Raw genomic sequence first — 17,798 nt, 5'->3', positions numbered from 1 at the left:
CTCTCTTCTTGCTTCTCTCTGTTTCTCGGGGCTATCATGGAGGTTGCTCTCAGCTGCATAGCTTTCAGCAAATTGGTTGGCAGCATGCTTTCCAGTTAGCACCTTCCCGTTCTCTTCTAATGTGATCTTTCCTCTGCTGGTGTTCTCATCATTCAACTGCTTGGTGAGCCTCCAGAGCTTTCTGCCATCCTTCTCAAGGTTCAGAGAGCTTGTTTTCTCTTGCCAGCTTCTCCGTCTTGCCTGTAGCTTCTTTTTGAGAAATTTGGCTTTGGCTTCCTGGAGGCGGATGTTGTTGTTTTGTGACGGGTTGACTTCTGCTTCCCTTCTGGCGTCTGCCAGATCATCATCCAGTTCCTGCAATTCATTGCTCCAGTAGGGCTTATAGTCTCTCCTGGCACCCCTGGGAATGGACTCACGCGCTGCTCTGAGGATGCTCATGTTGAAGTCCTTCGCCACCATGTTGATGTCTCGACCCTCGACTCTGATGTCTTTGGTGAGTTCGCTGGTGCGGTGTCTAAAGAGGAACCAGTTCGCTCTTTTGTAGTTCCACCGTGGGAAGGAAGCTTCAGTGCAGGACTCCATGCCCAGGGTCAAAAAGACTGGCCGATGGTCACTTCCACCTAGCTGTTCTCCGACCTCTCTGCTGGTTAGCTGGTGCATGTCTTCCGTGCAGAAGGCTAGGTCAGGAGTGGATGTAGTGTGCCATCTTCTGGAGTAGAATGTAGGGCAGTCAAAGGGACTGTTCAAAAGGATGAGACCTTTGTCGTCCTGCCAGTTCTCCACCTCTTCTCCTCTCCGATCCAGGTGGTCATATCCCCAACTCTGTGAATGACTGTTGAAGTCACCCACCACGATGAAGTTGGAGGCCTTTGCGGGGATCGTGTCAAGGGCGAGGTGTCTATCATTGGGGCAGTAGAAGTTGACAAGATGGAATTCTGATGTCTTCGTCTGAATTCGAATCACCTGATATTCGGAGTCCTCCATGTGCGTTTCTATCAAACAGGCATTGATGTTGTTCCTGATGAGGGTCAGGATTCCTCCTTTGCTTCGGTCTGTTCTGTCGGACCTAAGGCATTGGTAGCCTCTCACTTTGAAGGACTTTTGGGGTGTCAGGTGCGTCTCCTGAATACAGCAGATGTTGATGTTCTTCTCATGCAGGATATGCTCCAACTCTGTCTTCTTGTTCAGGATACTTTCTGCGTTCCAGTGCATGACCTGAAAAGGTCGCTGCTGACTGGGTTTCTTCCTGGTTGTGGTGGTGCCAGTCACTTTCCTCCCGCGTCCCCTGGCGTGACAAGACGGACGGGAGGGACCTCCAGTAGTTGGGGCTGGGTCCCTTTGAGGCATGGGACCCGACGCTGCTCCACCCTGGGGGGTCCTCAATGGGCGAGCGCCATTTCCATCTGTGCTGGTTGATTGTGTCATCATTTGCGTAAGTGCGTGTACCCGTGGTTTGTTAGAATGCGCCGTGCGGCCCGGGTCCTCCGTCTTCAGCATTCGGGGTTTTCTGTCGGGGTTACCTCACCCTTAGCTCATGGCCCGTACGTCCTACCCTGAGAGCACAGGGGGGAGGATTTTCCGGGATCCCACCCGGAGCCAGTTTGGTCCGCGGCCGCAAGCGGCTGATCTCCATATCTGAAGACCGTTCCCCTATCCGCCACCCGGGGACGCGCTGGGTTGGGGGTGGTCGCCCCACTGAAAATCCCACACTGGGTTAAGAAAGATCAGCCTGTCCCAGCTACAGAAGAGTGACAAAAGACTGCTGATGTATGACAAGTCGGTAGTGAAGCCTGTAGGGGAAAGGATTCTGTCAGTCGAAAACCCCCAAAACAATAGTCACTACAAAGTCAGATTTATTGTTGTAGAGGGAAAGGTCAAGTCTATCCTGGGTTGTAGGGCAATACAACACATGGGGTTGGTCACGGTCAACAAAGAGAACATCGCAGTCATCACAGACAATCAGAAAACAGTCATGTCAGAGTTCAAGGACGTTTTTGAAGGGGAACTAGGTCGACTTGAAGGAGATTTGCATCTAGTAGTAGACCCGACAGTCCATCCAGTCAAGTTACCGTGCAGAAAATGGCCAAGTCCAGTGAAGAAGAAGGTCAAAGGAGAACTTGAGAGGCTCCAAGAGCTAGGAGTTGTTACACCGGTGAACGTACCAACAGATTGGGTCAACAGTCTGGTGGTGACTATGAAGCCCAATGGCAAGCCAAGGTTATGCATTGACCCCAAACCGCTGAATAAAGCACTGAAGCGTAACCACTACCCGATGAAAACCATCGACGATGCGTTGGAAGACATGGTCGGAGCACGATACTTCACCCACATGGATGCTAAAAATGGGTTTTGGCATGTCATCATGGATGAAGAGAGCTCTATGCTGACCACATTTGAAACTCCATTTGGTAAGTTTCGCTGGAAACGTATGCCGTTTGGTGTCTCAGTAAGTCCAGAAGAATTCCAACGGAGGATCAACGATGCAGTCAAAGGCCTGCCGGGTGTCTTTGCAGTACATGATGATTTCATCATTTGGGGGAAAGGTGAAACAGATGAAACTGCGTCAGCCAACCATGATGAAAACGTGAGAAGATTTCTTCTGCGATGCAGGGAGAAAGGGGTGAAACTCAACCGCGAGAAGGTCGAGTACAAGAAGAAGGAACTGACATATCTGGGACACATCATTTCAAGAGAAGGTCTCAAAGCGGACCCAAAGAAAATTGATGCAGTCAAACAGATTCAGCCTCCAGAAGACAGAGCAGCAGTCCAGCGCCTACTAGGAATGGTGGGTTACCTGCAGAAGTTCTGCCCCAACCTGTCAGAAATCGCTACACCATTGAGAGAACTGGTGAAAAAGAAGAACAACTTCAGATGGGACAACGACGTCCATGGAAGAGCGCTCGAAGAGATCAAGAAAGTGCTGTCAGAACCACCAGTGCTACGATTTTTCGATCAGAATGCAGAAATCACACTCCAGTGTGACGCATCTGAGTTTGGACTAGGAGCTTGTCTCCTTGCAGATGGACAACCAGTCCAATACGCCTCAAGAGCATTGACAGAAACTGAGCGCAACTACGCTCAAATTGAGAAAGAAATGCTAGCGATTGTCTTCGGACTGGAACGCTTCGAGAGATACGTGTATGGACGACAAATTGAGGTCGAGACAGACCACAAACCGCTCATTCCAATACACAAGAAGAGCCTTCTATCAGCACCAAAGAGATTGCAGAGGATGCTACTGAGAACACAGTAGTATCAGTACAGTCTAGTGTACAAGAAGGGTACAGAGATGTATCTTGCAGACACACTTAGCAGAGTCGTGAAAGCAGGGTCACGAGGAAGAGGAAGCACAGACAGAGAAGAAATCTTTCAGACGGAGTTTGAAAGAGAGGTCGAAAGCATCGACATGGCAGTTCACATTGCAGTGTCAGAAAGCCGGATGATAGAACTGCAATCAGCGACAAAAGAAGACCCAGATATGGCAACGCTGATGAACCTGATACAGTCGGGATGGCCAGAAGAACGCCGAAAAGTACCACTCAACCTTCAGGCATATTTTCCATTCAGGGAAGAGCTGTCTGCACAGAATGGACTCATCTTCAAGGGAGAGAGGATAGTGGTGCCAGAGAAGAAGCGGGAGAAGATCCTCCAGCTACTCCATCAAGCACACACAGGAATCCAAGGCTGTATGAGAAGAGCCAGGGAAGTGGTATACTGGCCAGGACTCAACACCGACATGGAGAACCTGGTGCGTCAGTGTGCAACGTGTCAAACGTTCCAACGAAACCAGACAAAAGAGCCAATGATCACACACCCGATTCCAGAACGACCTTGGGAAACGGTAGGATGCGACCTGATGGACTTCAACGGCAAGTCGTATGTGGTCCTGGTTGACTACTATTCAGACTTCTTTGAGATAGACAGGCTAGAAAACAAAACAGCGGAAGAAGTCATCTACAAACTCAAGTCGCATTTGGCAAGACATGGCATTCCGGAGCGCATGATCACAGACAACGGGCCACCGTTCAGTTCACAAAAGTTTCATGACTTCGCAGAAGCATGGGAATTAGAACACATTACAAGCTCACCATACTACCCACAATCCAATGGGAAAGCCGGGAACACATTACAAGCTCACCGTACTACCCACAATCCAATGGGAAAGCCGGGAACACATTACAAGCTCACCATACTACCCACAATCCAATGGGAAAGCCGGGAACACATTACAAGCTCACCATACTACCCACAATCAAACGGGAAAGCCGGGAACACATTACAAGCTCACCATACTACCCACAATCCAATGGGAAAGCCGAGAACACATTACAAGCTCACCATACTACCCACAATCAAATGGGAAAGCCGGGAACACATTACAAGCTCACCATACTACCCACAATCCAATGGGAAAGCCGGGAACACATTACAAGCTCACCATACTACCCACAATCCAATGGGAAAGCCGGGAACACATTACAAGCTCACCATACTACCCACAATCAAACGGGAAAGCCGGGAACACATTACAAGCTCACCATACTACCCACAATCAAACGGGAAAGCCGGGAACACATTACAAGCTCACCATACTACCCACAATCCAATGGGAAAGCCGAGAACACATTACAAGCTCACCATACTACCCACAATCAAATGGGAAAGCCGGGAACACATTACAAGCTCACCATACTACCCACAATCAAATGGGAAAGCCGGGAACACATTACAAGCTCACCATACTACCCACAATCAAACGGGAAAGCCGGGAACACATTACAAGCTCACCATACTACCCACAATCAAACGGGAAAGCCGGGAACACATTACAAGCTCACCATACTACCCACAATCAAACGGGAAAGCCGGGAACACATTACAAGCTCACCATACTACCCACAATCAAACGGGAAAGCCGGGAACACATTACAAGCTCACCATACTACCCACAATCCAATGGGAAAGCCGAGAACACATTACAAGCTCACCATACTACCCACAATCCAATGGGAAAGCCGAGAACACATTACAAGCTCACCATACTACCCACAATCCAATGGGAAAGCCGAGAACACATTACAAGCTCACCATACTACCCACAATCCAATGGGAAAGCCGGGAACACATTACAAGCTCACCATACTACCCACAATCCAATGGGAAAGCCGGGAACACATTACAAGCTCACCATACTACCCACAATCCAATGGGAAAGCCGGGAACACATTACAAGCTCACCATACTACCCACAATCCAATGGGAAAGCCGGGAACACATTACAAGCTCACCATACTACCCACAATCCAATGGGAAAGCCGGGAACACATTACAAGCTCACCATACTACCCACAATCAAACGGGAAAGCCGGGAACACATTACAAGCTCACCATACTACCCACAATCAAACGGGAAAGCCGGGAACACATTACAAGCTCACCATACTACCCACAATCCAATGGGAAAGCCGAGAACACATTACAAGCTCACCATACTACCCACAATCCAATGGGAAAGCCGAGAACACATTACAAGCTCACCATACTACCCACAATCCAATGGGAAAGCCGAGAACACATTACAAGCTCACCATACTACCCACAATCCAATGGGAAAGCCGAGAACACATTACAAGCTCACCATACTACCCACAATCCAATGGGAAAGCCGAGAACACATTACAAGCTCACCATACTACCCACAATCAAACGGGAAAGCCGGGAACACATTACAAGCTCACCATACTACCCACAATCCAATGGGAAAGCCGAGAACACATTACAAGCTCACCATACTACCCACAATCCAATGGGAAAGCCGAGAACACATTACAAGCTCACCATACTACCCACAATCCAATGGGAAAGCCGAGAACGCAGTCAAGCAAGCAAAAACTCTGATGAAGAAAACACTAGAGAGCAAGTCAGACCCATATTTAGCTTTGCTAGAGCTCAGGAACACTCCATCAGAAACCATGGAAACGTCTCCTAACCAAAGATTGTTCAGTCGCAGAACTAGAACGAGAGTTCCAACAGCAAGAACATTGCTTAAACCACAAACATGTCGTGAGGTTCAGAAAAAACTCATCAACCGCAAAGAAAAACAAGCAAAGTACTACAACAGAGGTACAGCTGAATTAGAAACAATCAAGCCTGGACAAACAGTCAGAGTCAAACTAGGCCAAAAGTGGGTGAAAGCAAAGGTCGAACATCAAGTTGATGTTAGGTCATATAAGCTTCGCTTAGGTCATATAAGCTTCGCACAGAAGATGGTCGTGAATACAGGCGCAACAGAAGGCAACTCCGACCCACATGCGAATCAGTGAACACACCTGCTGAAAAAACAAACACAAAACTCCAGGAAAATGACAGATTGAGACGCATGAATGACATGTCACTAGAGAGTCACAAAAACTCAGAAGTCAAAAGCAATGTTTCGCAGAACAAAACAACAGAACCACAGGAAGAAATTCAAAAAGAAACAACAGAAAAAACGGGTCAGAAAGAAACAAATAAAAAAGAACAGGCCAAAGAAAAAATCACAGAAGAGAAACAAATAAAAGGGAATGTTAACTTGACTTGTACAGACAAACAAAGGACAGACTCGAGGCTTCTAGTTCCGACATCTTTACTCTCGAAGACGACAAGGGAAACAACTCATGATAGAGGAGGAGCTAGCTGCAGCGTAGCCTCCCATGTGTATATGCAAAACACAAGTCTAAAACCTGGATACGGAAATGGACCTCAGTCCATCAACATCCCCTTCACTTTCAACAAGTTACTTTGGTAACGAAACAAAATACAATGAAGAATAAAACAATGAAAGTTAAAAACTCAATCAGTATGCACTTGCTGAAAACCTACTGTACTTTTAACAACGAAGCAAGATTCAAACTTGTAAATAACAATACGTAAACAAACGTCTGGCAAAACGCAATGCTCAAAGTAAAATTAGAACTGTTTGCATACTTATGCAAATTCACCTCACTATCCCCCTTTCTCATGGTCAATACAGTATGTTGATTTTGCAAAGTAAATCATTAATATTTACTGATTGTGAGATAAAAACTACAACGAACGGATCAACAAAAACCAAAACAAAACAAAAGGAAAACAGAAGATTAAATAATCATGAACAAAATTAAAAACTTCCATAGATCTAACAGTTTTCTTCCTGCACACAGATCACATCACTCTGATTTGTCCCAGTGTTTATGTCACTCCTTTGTTTTCAATTGTTCTCAATATCTCTGTCTTGTGCACTTGCAACACAGAATTGTTCTCTTTATGTTGTGTCATAGTCAATCATCCAGGATGGTTTCTTGCGGGCTCGCTGAGGACGCACTGGTATGGTTGACGCTTCTGCAGGAACGTCGACAGGTCTCAGATCCTGGGTAGGTTGTAGTGCTGTTTCTGTGTTGTCAGGGACAGCTACCACCACTTGGTGTCCTTCATCATTCTGTTGCACTTCAGGTATAGGCTCTGGCTTAATCTTCGTAGGGCGAATGTGTGCTCTGTTTCGTCTGTAAATTGCCCCATTTCGACCCTCAACAATGTAAGATCGATTCGAATGCTCACGTTGCACCGTCCCTTTCTGCCATCTTTGTCCTTCACGATGCTTGTAGTAGACTGGTTGTCCATTTGATAGCGGGGTCAAATCCTTGGCGGCTCTATCGTAGCTCTGCTTTACTGACTGACGCCTTCTCTGTCGCTTCTGCCTCGCCTTCCGTGTCTGCGTCTTGCTTACTGGCTTGTTCGTAACTGCCGGCAGTCTCGACCTTGTCAGCCGCCCAAACATCAATTGAGTAGGACTCAGCTCCGTGTCCTGCTGTGGGGTGTTGCGCAGCTCCAAAAGCGCATCGTAGACGTTTGTATTGTCCTGAAGGCATTTCATCATCATGTGTTTGATCGTCTTCACTGCCGCTTCTGCTTTGCCATTTGCTTTAGGGTATAGAGGCGACGACATTGTATGAGTAATGCCCCAACGACAAGCAAAAGACTGAAATTCTGCAGCAGTAAACTGGGGACCACCGTCAGATATCAGTTCAGCTGGAATACCGTAACGTGCAAACAAAACTCTCAGTTTCACGATCACATCACTCGCAGTGGTACCTTTCAGCTGATCCACTTCGATGAAAGAAGTGAAATAGTCCACTGTCACCAGATATTGACGTCCATCGAGATCAAAGAGGTCTATCCCGATCTTCATCCATGGTGCATTCCCGTCACTGTGCTGTGTCAGCGTCTCTTTTTGGTTCTCTGGCTTCATCTGCTGGCATGGTTCACAGTGATCTGCCACGTCTTTGATGTCCTTGGCCATGGCTGGCCAATACAGTAGTTCCCGGGCCCGCCTCAGCATGCTGTCATATCCCAAATGAGCTGCGTGTAATCTCCTCTTCATTTCTCCTCTCATGGCTCTGGGAATCAGGACTCTCTCTCCTTTCAGAAGAATACCATGCTGTTCTCCGAGGGTGTCACGGATGTCAAAATACAGTCTGATTGGCTCAGGAACATCTTCTTTCCTCTCAGGCCATCCGTTTCTGATGACATGTAGCAGTGTCTGAAGATCTGGGTCATTCTGCGTCGCTTCTCTCACCTCTTCCCTTGTTCTGTCAGGCATGTCCATTAGCGAGTTGATGGCAAAAACTCGCACATCCGTTCCAGGGTCAGGAAGGTACGCCCTGCTCAGTGTATCAGCAATAAAGAGCTGACTTCCAGGTACGTAGTTGAAGGCAATGTCGTATCGATGGAGTCTCATCATGAGAGCTTGTATCCTCCGCGAAGCTTGACTCAGCGGCTTTCTGAGGATGGCTGCTAGCGGTTTGTGGTCATTCTGGACACGAACTTTGCGACCGAAGGTATACTGGTCAAACCGCTCCAAGCCAAACACTAAAGAGAGTGTCTCCTTTTCAATCTGGGCCCAGTTCTTCTCAGCCGGACTCAGAGCTCTTGAAGCGTACTCCAGGGGCCTGCCGTCTTGCAGAATTGCTGCCCCAAGGCCATCTTTACTGCTGTCAACTTGAATCACGAGTTCCTTTTCTGGATCAAAAAATGCCAGCACCGGTGTGTTTGTCATTTTCTTTTTCACGGTCTCGAACGCTTGGTCACATTCTTGCGTCCACGCCCACTGACAGTCTTTCTTTGTCAGTGCTCTTATTGGTCCCAGGTCACTGGCCAGGTCGGGCATGAATCGTGACAGGTACTGAACCATACCACACAGCCTCCGGACTCCATGCACGTCGGTTGGGGGTGGCATGTTGAGGATTGCAGATACCTTCGCTGGATCTGGTTGGATACCTGTTGACGAAATACGGTGACCCATGAACGTGATTTCGTCTTTCCGGATGTCAGCCTTCTTGTCATTCAGCTTGATGTGTCTCTCAGCACACCTCTTTTGCAGATCGTTAAGATTCTTGTCATGGTCCTCTACAGCTTCACTCTTGTCGTCGCCACGACCCACGACGACGATGTCATCGGCTACGCAGACAACTCCATCGAGTCCATCCAAAGCCTCAGTGAGTCGCTTTTGGAAAATCTCGCTGCTCACCGAGAGGCCAAACGGCAGTCTGGACCATCGGTACCTGCCAAAAGGTGTGATCATGGTCGTCAACAGACTCGACGGCTCGTCCAGACGCACATGCCAAAATGCCTCCTTCACATCAAGTCTTGTGAACACTTTTGCGTTCTGCAGGCTGGGCAGGACATCGTCAAGCGTTGGGAGTTTGAAGTGCTCTCTCATGAGCGCAGCGTTCAAGGGCTGGGGGTCAATGCAGATACGAAGAGAGCCATCGCTGTCTTTACGAGTAACTGCCATTTGACTGACCCAGGCAGTAGGTTCCTCGACGCGCAGCAGCACCCCTCGTTCGACAAGCTTGTTTATTTGCTGGTGAACTTCTTCTTGCAATGCCAATGGAATTCGGCGGCATGGCAGGACTTTTGGTTTTGCTTGTGGGTCGACTCGCAGTGATGCTTCTCCCAGGTCACCTAACGTGTCTGCTGTAACACTGGCAATGAATGCACCACGGTTGACTGTTATCAGTCCCAGTTCCTGTATGGTCGACACACCTAACAAACAGCTGAAACTGTTCTCCACCACAGTGAAACGCACACTGGCTGAGACACCTGTCTTGGGATTCACAATGTCCAACACAGCCTCACCCAAAGGCTGCACAACAGTACCGTTCCACATTGTAAGACTGTGTTTCACTGGTGATACTTGCGTCTTTTTCACATATCTTGCACAAATAGTGTTCACATCTGCTGCGCTGTCCAGCTGGAAACGAACTTCGCAGTCGTTGATACGCATCAAGGCTGTCACTCTCTGTTTGTTCTTTGATGTTACAGCAGCCAGATACTGCTGGTCTCTTTCTTCGTTCTCTGTAGACCCGTTTGCTTCAATGGCGTTGACGCTGCGGCATTTTATACTGAAATGGTTTCGCCTTGAACACTTGCTGCAGACTTTTCCCCATGCTGGGCAACTTGTTTTCTTCCTCTCATGTGATCGACCACAAAAATTGCAGTCCTGCACAAACGCTCTGCTATCTCTGTCATCCCCCCCTCTTTTTCTCTGTGAGTCAGTGTTTGATTCGTTTGGAAGATTGTCTTTGTCCTTTGTCACTTTGTCTACATGTGCAGAGGCTTCTGACATCTCTTTTGTTTGCTTTGCTGTCAGTTCAAATACCCGACAAATGTCAACAGCTTTCTGTAGATCTAGCTGTCTTTCTCGAAGAAGTAGCTCTTGCACTTTGCCGGTGACTGAGAACACAATCTTGTCCCTTATCATCCTGTCTCTCATTGCACCGAAATTGCACAATTTTGCCCTGGTGCGAAGGTCTGTGAGGAACGCATCGAAAGGTGCTCTGTATGAGACATTCCAAAATCGGTGGGTTTCAATGACCTCACTCGTTTGAGGGCTACAGAACTCATGTAGCTTGCCTAACACTTTGATAGGGTCCTCCTTGTCGTCATTTTCATCAAATACAAAATGTTCAAACACTTCTTGAACCTGGGGACCAGCGCAGTGTAGAATAATGGCAGTCTGTGTCTTTTTCGGCTTTTCCGACGCACCGGAAGCTCTCATGTAAAAATCCATCTGCCGACGCCACGTGCGAAATGATTCTGCCAGATTATCGTCGGACAGATCAAGAGAGGGGGGCTGTCGAAAAGGACTCACCGCTTCGGCCATCTTCTCGTAGTTCGTGGGTTGCTCTTGTCTTTACACTTCAGGTGTTATTTACGCTGCCACCATGTTGACTTGACTTGTACAGACAAACAAAGGACAGACTCGAGGCTTCTAGTTCCGACATCTTTACTCTCGAAGACGACAAGGGAAACAACTCATGATAGAGGAGGAGCTAGCTGCAGCGTAGCCTCCCATGTGTATATGCAAAACACAAGTCTAAAACCTGGATACGGAAATGGACCTCAGTCCATCAACAGGGAACACAGCACAGTCACACAAGCAACAAACACAACCTACCTGTTCATCGAGAGGCAGAACCCTCAAAACTCCTGCATACCTGAAAGACTACTGCAATTAGCTGAGACTCAGTGACAGAAGACATGTCCAACTGTGTTATGTTGACGGTTTTATTTTGTATTATGTTTATGTTGTTTTCTGGACATAATATGGACTAAGAAGAGGCCACAAAGACAAATACAAGTGACCGGTTGTTTTTGTTGTATTTGAGTGTTAAAAAAAAACCAAAAAAACAAATTGTGACAAGTTAGAAAATGACATTGTATTTAATGATGACAAGTTTGGAAACAAGTGCTAAAGTGAAACAGGTATGCATTTGTACTAACTCTACGGATAATGGTGTTCATGCAGAGTATTCTTAATTGAAAGGTTGAATTTGCTGAGTTATCTTCTTTTCATTTTCTTTAGAGAAAAGGGGATGTTACGAGAGTATGTATTACTGTGCCTGCGAGCACATGGCCGAGACTATGTACACGCGCATGAATATGACGTCATGAATGTAGGTCATGATCGCGCATGCGTATGGGCCACCCGGGCCTCTCTGATCTATGGCGGAATAAACTAACTGTCATCTTGAACCTGCTGTGCCTTTTGTGTGCTTTACGCAAGGACTCACGAACACCAATGCCCACAACACACAGAACACGAATGCTATCGTTACAGCTAGCAGCCCCACTCAAAGAAGTTGGCACCCAAAAAAATGGCGACCGCCTTTTTCGAAATGACATTTTCGGAGATTTTACAAAAACAACGCCCAAACGAAAAGGTAGAATGGTGCCTTCCGTTCGATTTCAAGTCATGCTTTTCACATTTCCAAGCAAGATAACCGCTGAGAGTGCAGAAACGCCGCTGTTCGACTTTGAAATCTCGAATCGCAGACGACCTTCGCTTTCACAGTGCAATCATAGGAGGTGAGGCAGTGTTACTCATTTCGATCAGCTCGTTTTCGTATTTTGTGTGCAGTACGATCATGTAGAATTATTGGAATCAAAGCAGGAATGACTAAGGCATGCAAATGCGTTGATTTTGTCGAAAGCTCTACAGTAGTTAGCTAGATTCTTTCTGTTGAGTTTGTTTGTATGACTGAATTTCGTCTTCAAAATCTTACCACTTCTGTGATTTTCATTGTTTGTTTAGCTCATCGGCAGGAAAATCGTCAGGCAAAATATCAATCTGTTGAATGATAACGTTAAGATAAGGGATGTTCAAACATGTATAGATCTGCTTGCAAACACAAGCGCAAGGCCAGATCTATCTGCTTCATTGACTGCCAGATTTTCATTGAATCTTCAAACTGACTCGTTTGCAGACTCTCAAATTAGATCCAGTGTTTGTATTCTTAGTGTGAGCTTGGGAACGACAGTTACGGTACACATGCACTCTTGTGCATCCGTGTGAACTCGTGGTACCTCTATACTATCGGGGATCCATTAAGGTTTCCGAGACTGAGTTTCATTTCTATTGAATTGGTCTCGCGGAATAGCCGATTCTAAAATTTGCATAGGTAAAACGATTGTTTTTTTTGGTACAAGCCTCTGGAGTAAATTTTGTGATTAATGTTTTTGTGAACAAGAAACAATTGACAGGTGGCTTTGTTCCATCTCCCTTTTTCCCTCCGCCGCGATGTAAAGTTGAATAGTTGAAGGTGACGTTAGGCACTTACTAAAGAAAGTGGGGCTGCCTGACACCCCTCGAGTTGAATGGGTTAATCTTGTGACACCGGTGCACAGGATGTGAACGCTAAAACTGTGCTTTTGCTTGGAATCTTTGAGGGAAGGAGACGTGTATTTGGTGCGGCGTGTTTTCAATGCCGTTTTCTGACATGTCTGTCACGGCCGGAAATATTTCCGGAATGTGAGGATTCTTTTGCTGGTAGGTTAAAACAATTTTCTTTCTGTAAATGGGTAGGCGGTGAAAAGAATAGTATGCTGCTTGGGGGGAGGATTTATTTGAATGTTCAAGTAGATTGTTTTGTGAGTTGGAATGGTGGGGAAGATTTTTGTGTGTGAATGCTTTAGAAGACCGTTGTTTGAGAGAACGGTATAGGTATTGTAGGCATGTTATTTGGTAGGAATGATGTGTTTTGTTGTTTGAGTTAGCTTGTGGTAGTTGAAATTGTTGATTTGTTTACGTATGCTTACGGCGTGCATTCTGTGGTTTGCAGGATGTCGGAGCGTGCGACGGGGTTTCAGTAGACGGGGTTTAGTTAGGTCTGTTCGGGGTTTAGTTATGTTTTTTCGGGTCTAGTTAGATTCAGGTCTTTTCTTTTTTAGAGGGGTTTAGTTAGGTCTTTTCTTTTTAGTTAGGTCTGTTCTGGTTTGGTTAGGTCTTTTCTTTTTTAGTGGGGCGTAGATTTGTTTTTATAGACTAGGTTTTGTTAGTGAAGAGTAGTTAGATTTAGTGGAGAGATTTGTCAGATTTTGTTAGAGTTTTTGTAGATTTGGTTTTTTTAAAGAATTGTTTTTAGGTTGCTTTTTTAGATTTCGTTTGTTTTAGATTAAAGTTGAGAGTGAGGATTTAGAGTAGAGTGTAGTTTGGGGAAAGGATTTGGTGTGTTTTAAAGGGTATCTTTAGGGAAAGAATGTAGTTTTAGAATGAAGAGTGAGAATATTGTTTGTTTTGAAGTTGTTTAGTCCTATACAGTGAAAGTTGTATTTGAAGATAAACCCCCGTTATCCCACATTTTCCCCATTTCATCGTATGGAATAAAAGAACCTGGGTAATATAACTTGTGTCGTCTGCTTTAGTGTTTGAGTTCAGTACGAAAGAGGAAAGTAGAAGGGCACACGGTTACATTTGTCGCTGGCGAGCAGGGCACTCGGTTACATTTGGCGCTGCGGAGCAGGGTGGGTAGGGGGTGTTACTGTTAGGGCTAGGCTAGGAATAGAGTAGGTTAGGGGACCCCGTCGCACAGGGAGAGGATGGCAGGCATGCAGTCCGGACGCGGGCTGGTGTTGAGGAGACGGGCGTGTGAGAAGTTGGAGGGAGTCCGGGCGTGACGTCGACGGATGTGGCTTTGTTGTCAACATTGCCATTTAGTTTGTTAATCCGGGGAAGAAAGGATTACAGTGATTAACATTTCTTTTTACTCTGTTAGTCCACAGAAGGATTTCAACGATTAACATTTCTTCGGACGTTTGTGAAAGACTGTTTGCACACCGTGCAAAGAGACAGAGTTGGGGAGTGGACCAGCACTGGAAGAGTGTGTTCGATTATGTTGATTTGATATTATGACGGACATGTGTAGTTGTATGTTTGATTACGCTACATGGATGTGATGTGATTACTAACACTTGTGGTTGTATGTATGGGTGTTAGTGTGGTTTTTGTTGCAAGCCGTGTGCTTGGGGCGTGAGTATTGCGCTTGCCGGTTGATTTGTTTCAAGGATCGAAACATGGTGAACAACATAATGTTGAAATACCGTCATATCATACATATTGGAAGGGAAAAGGATGGTGAAGGAAGGAAGGAAGGATTGTGAAGGAAGGAAGGATAGTGAAGGAAGGAAGGAAGGATTGTGAAGGAAGGATTGTGAAGGAAGGAAAGAGAGTGATGGTGAAGAAGAGAAGGATATATATCATAGTAAACTTCATATACTGTAGACAGGGTGCCTGGGACGCATTCAACTTGTATCAGTTTACCACAAGGACGCCCAGAGGTGGTGGTATTTGACGGGTTGTATGTTGTCTCTAGCCGATTGTCTACGCGCACATATTTTAATTTGTTTGAGTAATGGCGTCTCCAGCCTCGTACGCCTCAGGAGCAACGTATGCTACCTGTAAGGAATTAGATGACCTTTTTCTTCCTTTTTGCTCTCTGCTGTCATTTGGTTTGTCTTTACTGTCTTCTCTGCTCCCACTTTCTAATTCTCTTGGCTGCACTTTTTTAGGGATTCTTTGGTTTAAGCATGGCGTCTCCAGCCTCGTACGCCTCAGGAGCAAAGTATGCTACCTGTAAGGAATTAGATAACCTTTTTCTTCCTTTTTGCTCTCTGCTGTCGTTTGGTTTGTCTTTACTGTTTTCTCCGCTCTCACTTTTACTGTCTCCTCTGCTCTCGCTATTTTCTTGGTGGTATTTTTTAGAATTTGAGTTCTGGCGCTTACTGATGTCTTTGTTTGAAGACAGTGTGTAGGCCTATACTGGTTTTGTTTATTAGAATTAATATTAATGGATTTTTGAAATAGATTCTGAAGGATTGTATGGTTGCCTATGAATACTCCTGTTGAATGGTTTAATTGTGATGAGTGACATTAGGTTATTGCTGATTTTTAACTGAAGGTTTGATATTCTGGGTGAGTTTTAAGGACTTCCAGTTTTTTTCATTGCCTTGGCAAGTGGTCATTTTGTTAGTTGATTAGAAGATTGTGTTGCCAAGTACAGTTGGGATACAAAGAGGGGACATGCATTGATAAATCGTAAAGGTTGTCAGTATTTTGTTCTGATGTATGCTCAAGAGAGATCAGATGTTTTGATAAATCGTAAAGATTGTCAACATTTTGTTCTGATGTATGCTCAAGAGAGATAAAATATTTGATAAGTCGTAAAGATTATCATTATTGGTTATCTGGCAAGTGGTGAACATAAATCTTTGTAAAGTGAACCATGGAACTGCCTCTGTTAAAGATGAGTTGTGATTTTTTGTCAACTTGTGTGAGTTGGATGTCGACAGGAGATATGATTATTGGCACTGGAAGGATTATGTGAAATTTGTATTTCAGAACCTATTAGTTTTAGAGAAATATTGTATTAGTCAGTTGATGATTGTTTTTGTGTGAAAGTTTTTGAAATGATTTGAGGATGGAGAATATTATGTTTTTGGGAGGTTAAATATTTTTTTGAATTTTTCTGATTCTGGCATGTCGCCAGGAGACGACAGTCTAAGTTGGGGAGGATGTGAGCTTGGGAACGACAGTTACGGTACACATGCACTCTTGTGCATCCGTGTGAACTCGTGGTACCTCTATACTATCGGGGATCCATTAAGGTTTCCGAGACTGAGTTTCATTTCTATTGAATTGGTCTCGCGGAATAGCCGATTCTAAAATTTGCATAGGTAAAACGATTGTTTTTTTTGGTACAAGCCTCTGGAGTAAATTTTGTGATTAATGTTTTTGTGAACAAGAAACAATTGACAGGTGGCTTTGTTCCATCTCCCTTTTTCCCTCCGCCGCGATGTAAAGTTGAATAGTTGAAGGTGACGTTAGGCACTTACTAAAGAAAGTGGGGCTGCCTGACACCCCTCGAGTTGAATGGGTTAATCTTGTGACACCGGTGCACAGGATGTGAACGCTAAAACTGTGCTTTTGCTTGGAATCTTTGAGGGAAGGAGACGTGTATTTGGTGCGGCGTGTTTTCAATGCCGTTTTCTGACATGTCTGTCACGGCCGGAAATATTTCCGGAATGTGAGGATTCTTTTGCTGGTAGGTTAAAACAATTTTCTTTCTGTAAATGGGTAGGCGGTGAAAAGAATAGTATGCTGCTTGGGGGGAGGATTTATTTGAATGTTCAAGTAGATTGTTTTGTGAGTTGGAATGGTGGGGAAGATTTTTGTGTGTGAATGCTTTAGAAGACCGTTGTTTGAGAGAACGGTATAGGTATTGTAGGCATGTTATTTGGTAGGAATGATGTGTTTTGTTGTTTGAGTTAGCTTGTGGTAGTTGAAATTGTTGATTTGTTTACGTATGCTTACGGCGTGCATTCTGTGGTTTGCAGGATGTCGGAGCGTGCGACGGGGTTTCAGTAGACGGGGTTTAGTTAGGTCTGTTCGGGGTTTAGTTATGTTTTTTCGGGTCTAGTTAGATTCAGGTCTTTTCTTTTTTAGAGGGGTTTAGTTAGGTCTTTTCTTTTTAGTTAGGTCTGTTCTGGTTTGGTTAGGTCTTTTCTTTTTTAGTGGGGCGTAGATTTGTTTTTATAGACTAGGTTTTGTTAGTGAAGAGTAGTTAGATTTAGTGGAGAGATTTGTCAGATTTTGTTAGAGTTTTTGTAGATTTGGTTTTTTTAAAGAATTGTTTTTAGGTTGCTTTTTTAGATTTCGTTTGTTTTAGATTAAAGTTGAGAGTGAGGATTTAGAGTAGAGTGTAGTTTGGGGAAAGGATTTGGTGTGTTTTAAAGGGTATCTTTAGGGAAAGAATGTAGTTTTAGAATGAAGAGTGAGAATATTGTTTGTTTTGAAGTTGTTTAGTCCTATACAGTGAAAGTTGTATTTGAAGATAAACCCCCGTTATCCCACATTTTCCCCATTTCATCGTATGGAATAAAAGAACCTGGGTAATATAACTTGTGTCGTCTGCTTTAGTGTTTGAGTTCAGTACGAAAGAGGA

The 17,798-nt window shown here is 45.1% G+C and overlaps 1 protein-coding gene and 2 long non-coding RNA genes across 3 annotated transcripts in view; 2 read left to right on the top strand and 1 right to left on the bottom strand.

Moving 5' to 3' along the window:
• LOC138978952 (receptor-transporting protein 3-like) overlaps nucleotides 1-17,798 on the bottom strand; it is a 294,059-nt gene that overhangs the window by 141,515 nt on the left and 134,746 nt on the right. The gene's annotated exons all lie outside the window — the stretch shown is intronic.
• Nucleotides 12,396-14,204, top strand: LOC138978947 (uncharacterized). Its single transcript, XR_011459861.1, has 2 exons — nucleotides 12,396-13,686; nucleotides 13,728-14,204. It is a non-coding gene; the product is annotated as an uncharacterized lncRNA (long non-coding RNA).
• Nucleotides 14,326-17,754, top strand: LOC138978945 (uncharacterized). Its single transcript, XR_011459857.1, has 2 exons — nucleotides 14,326-17,236; nucleotides 17,278-17,754. It is a non-coding gene; the product is annotated as an uncharacterized lncRNA (long non-coding RNA).

The sequence above is a fragment of the Littorina saxatilis genome, linkage group LG10, assembly GCF_037325665.1.
Source record: "Littorina saxatilis isolate snail1 linkage group LG10, US_GU_Lsax_2.0, whole genome shotgun sequence".
NCBI classification, from domain to species: Eukaryota; Metazoa; Mollusca; class Gastropoda; order Littorinimorpha; family Littorinidae; genus Littorina; species Littorina saxatilis.
This window is presented reverse-complemented; position numbering and strand designations above follow the sequence as displayed.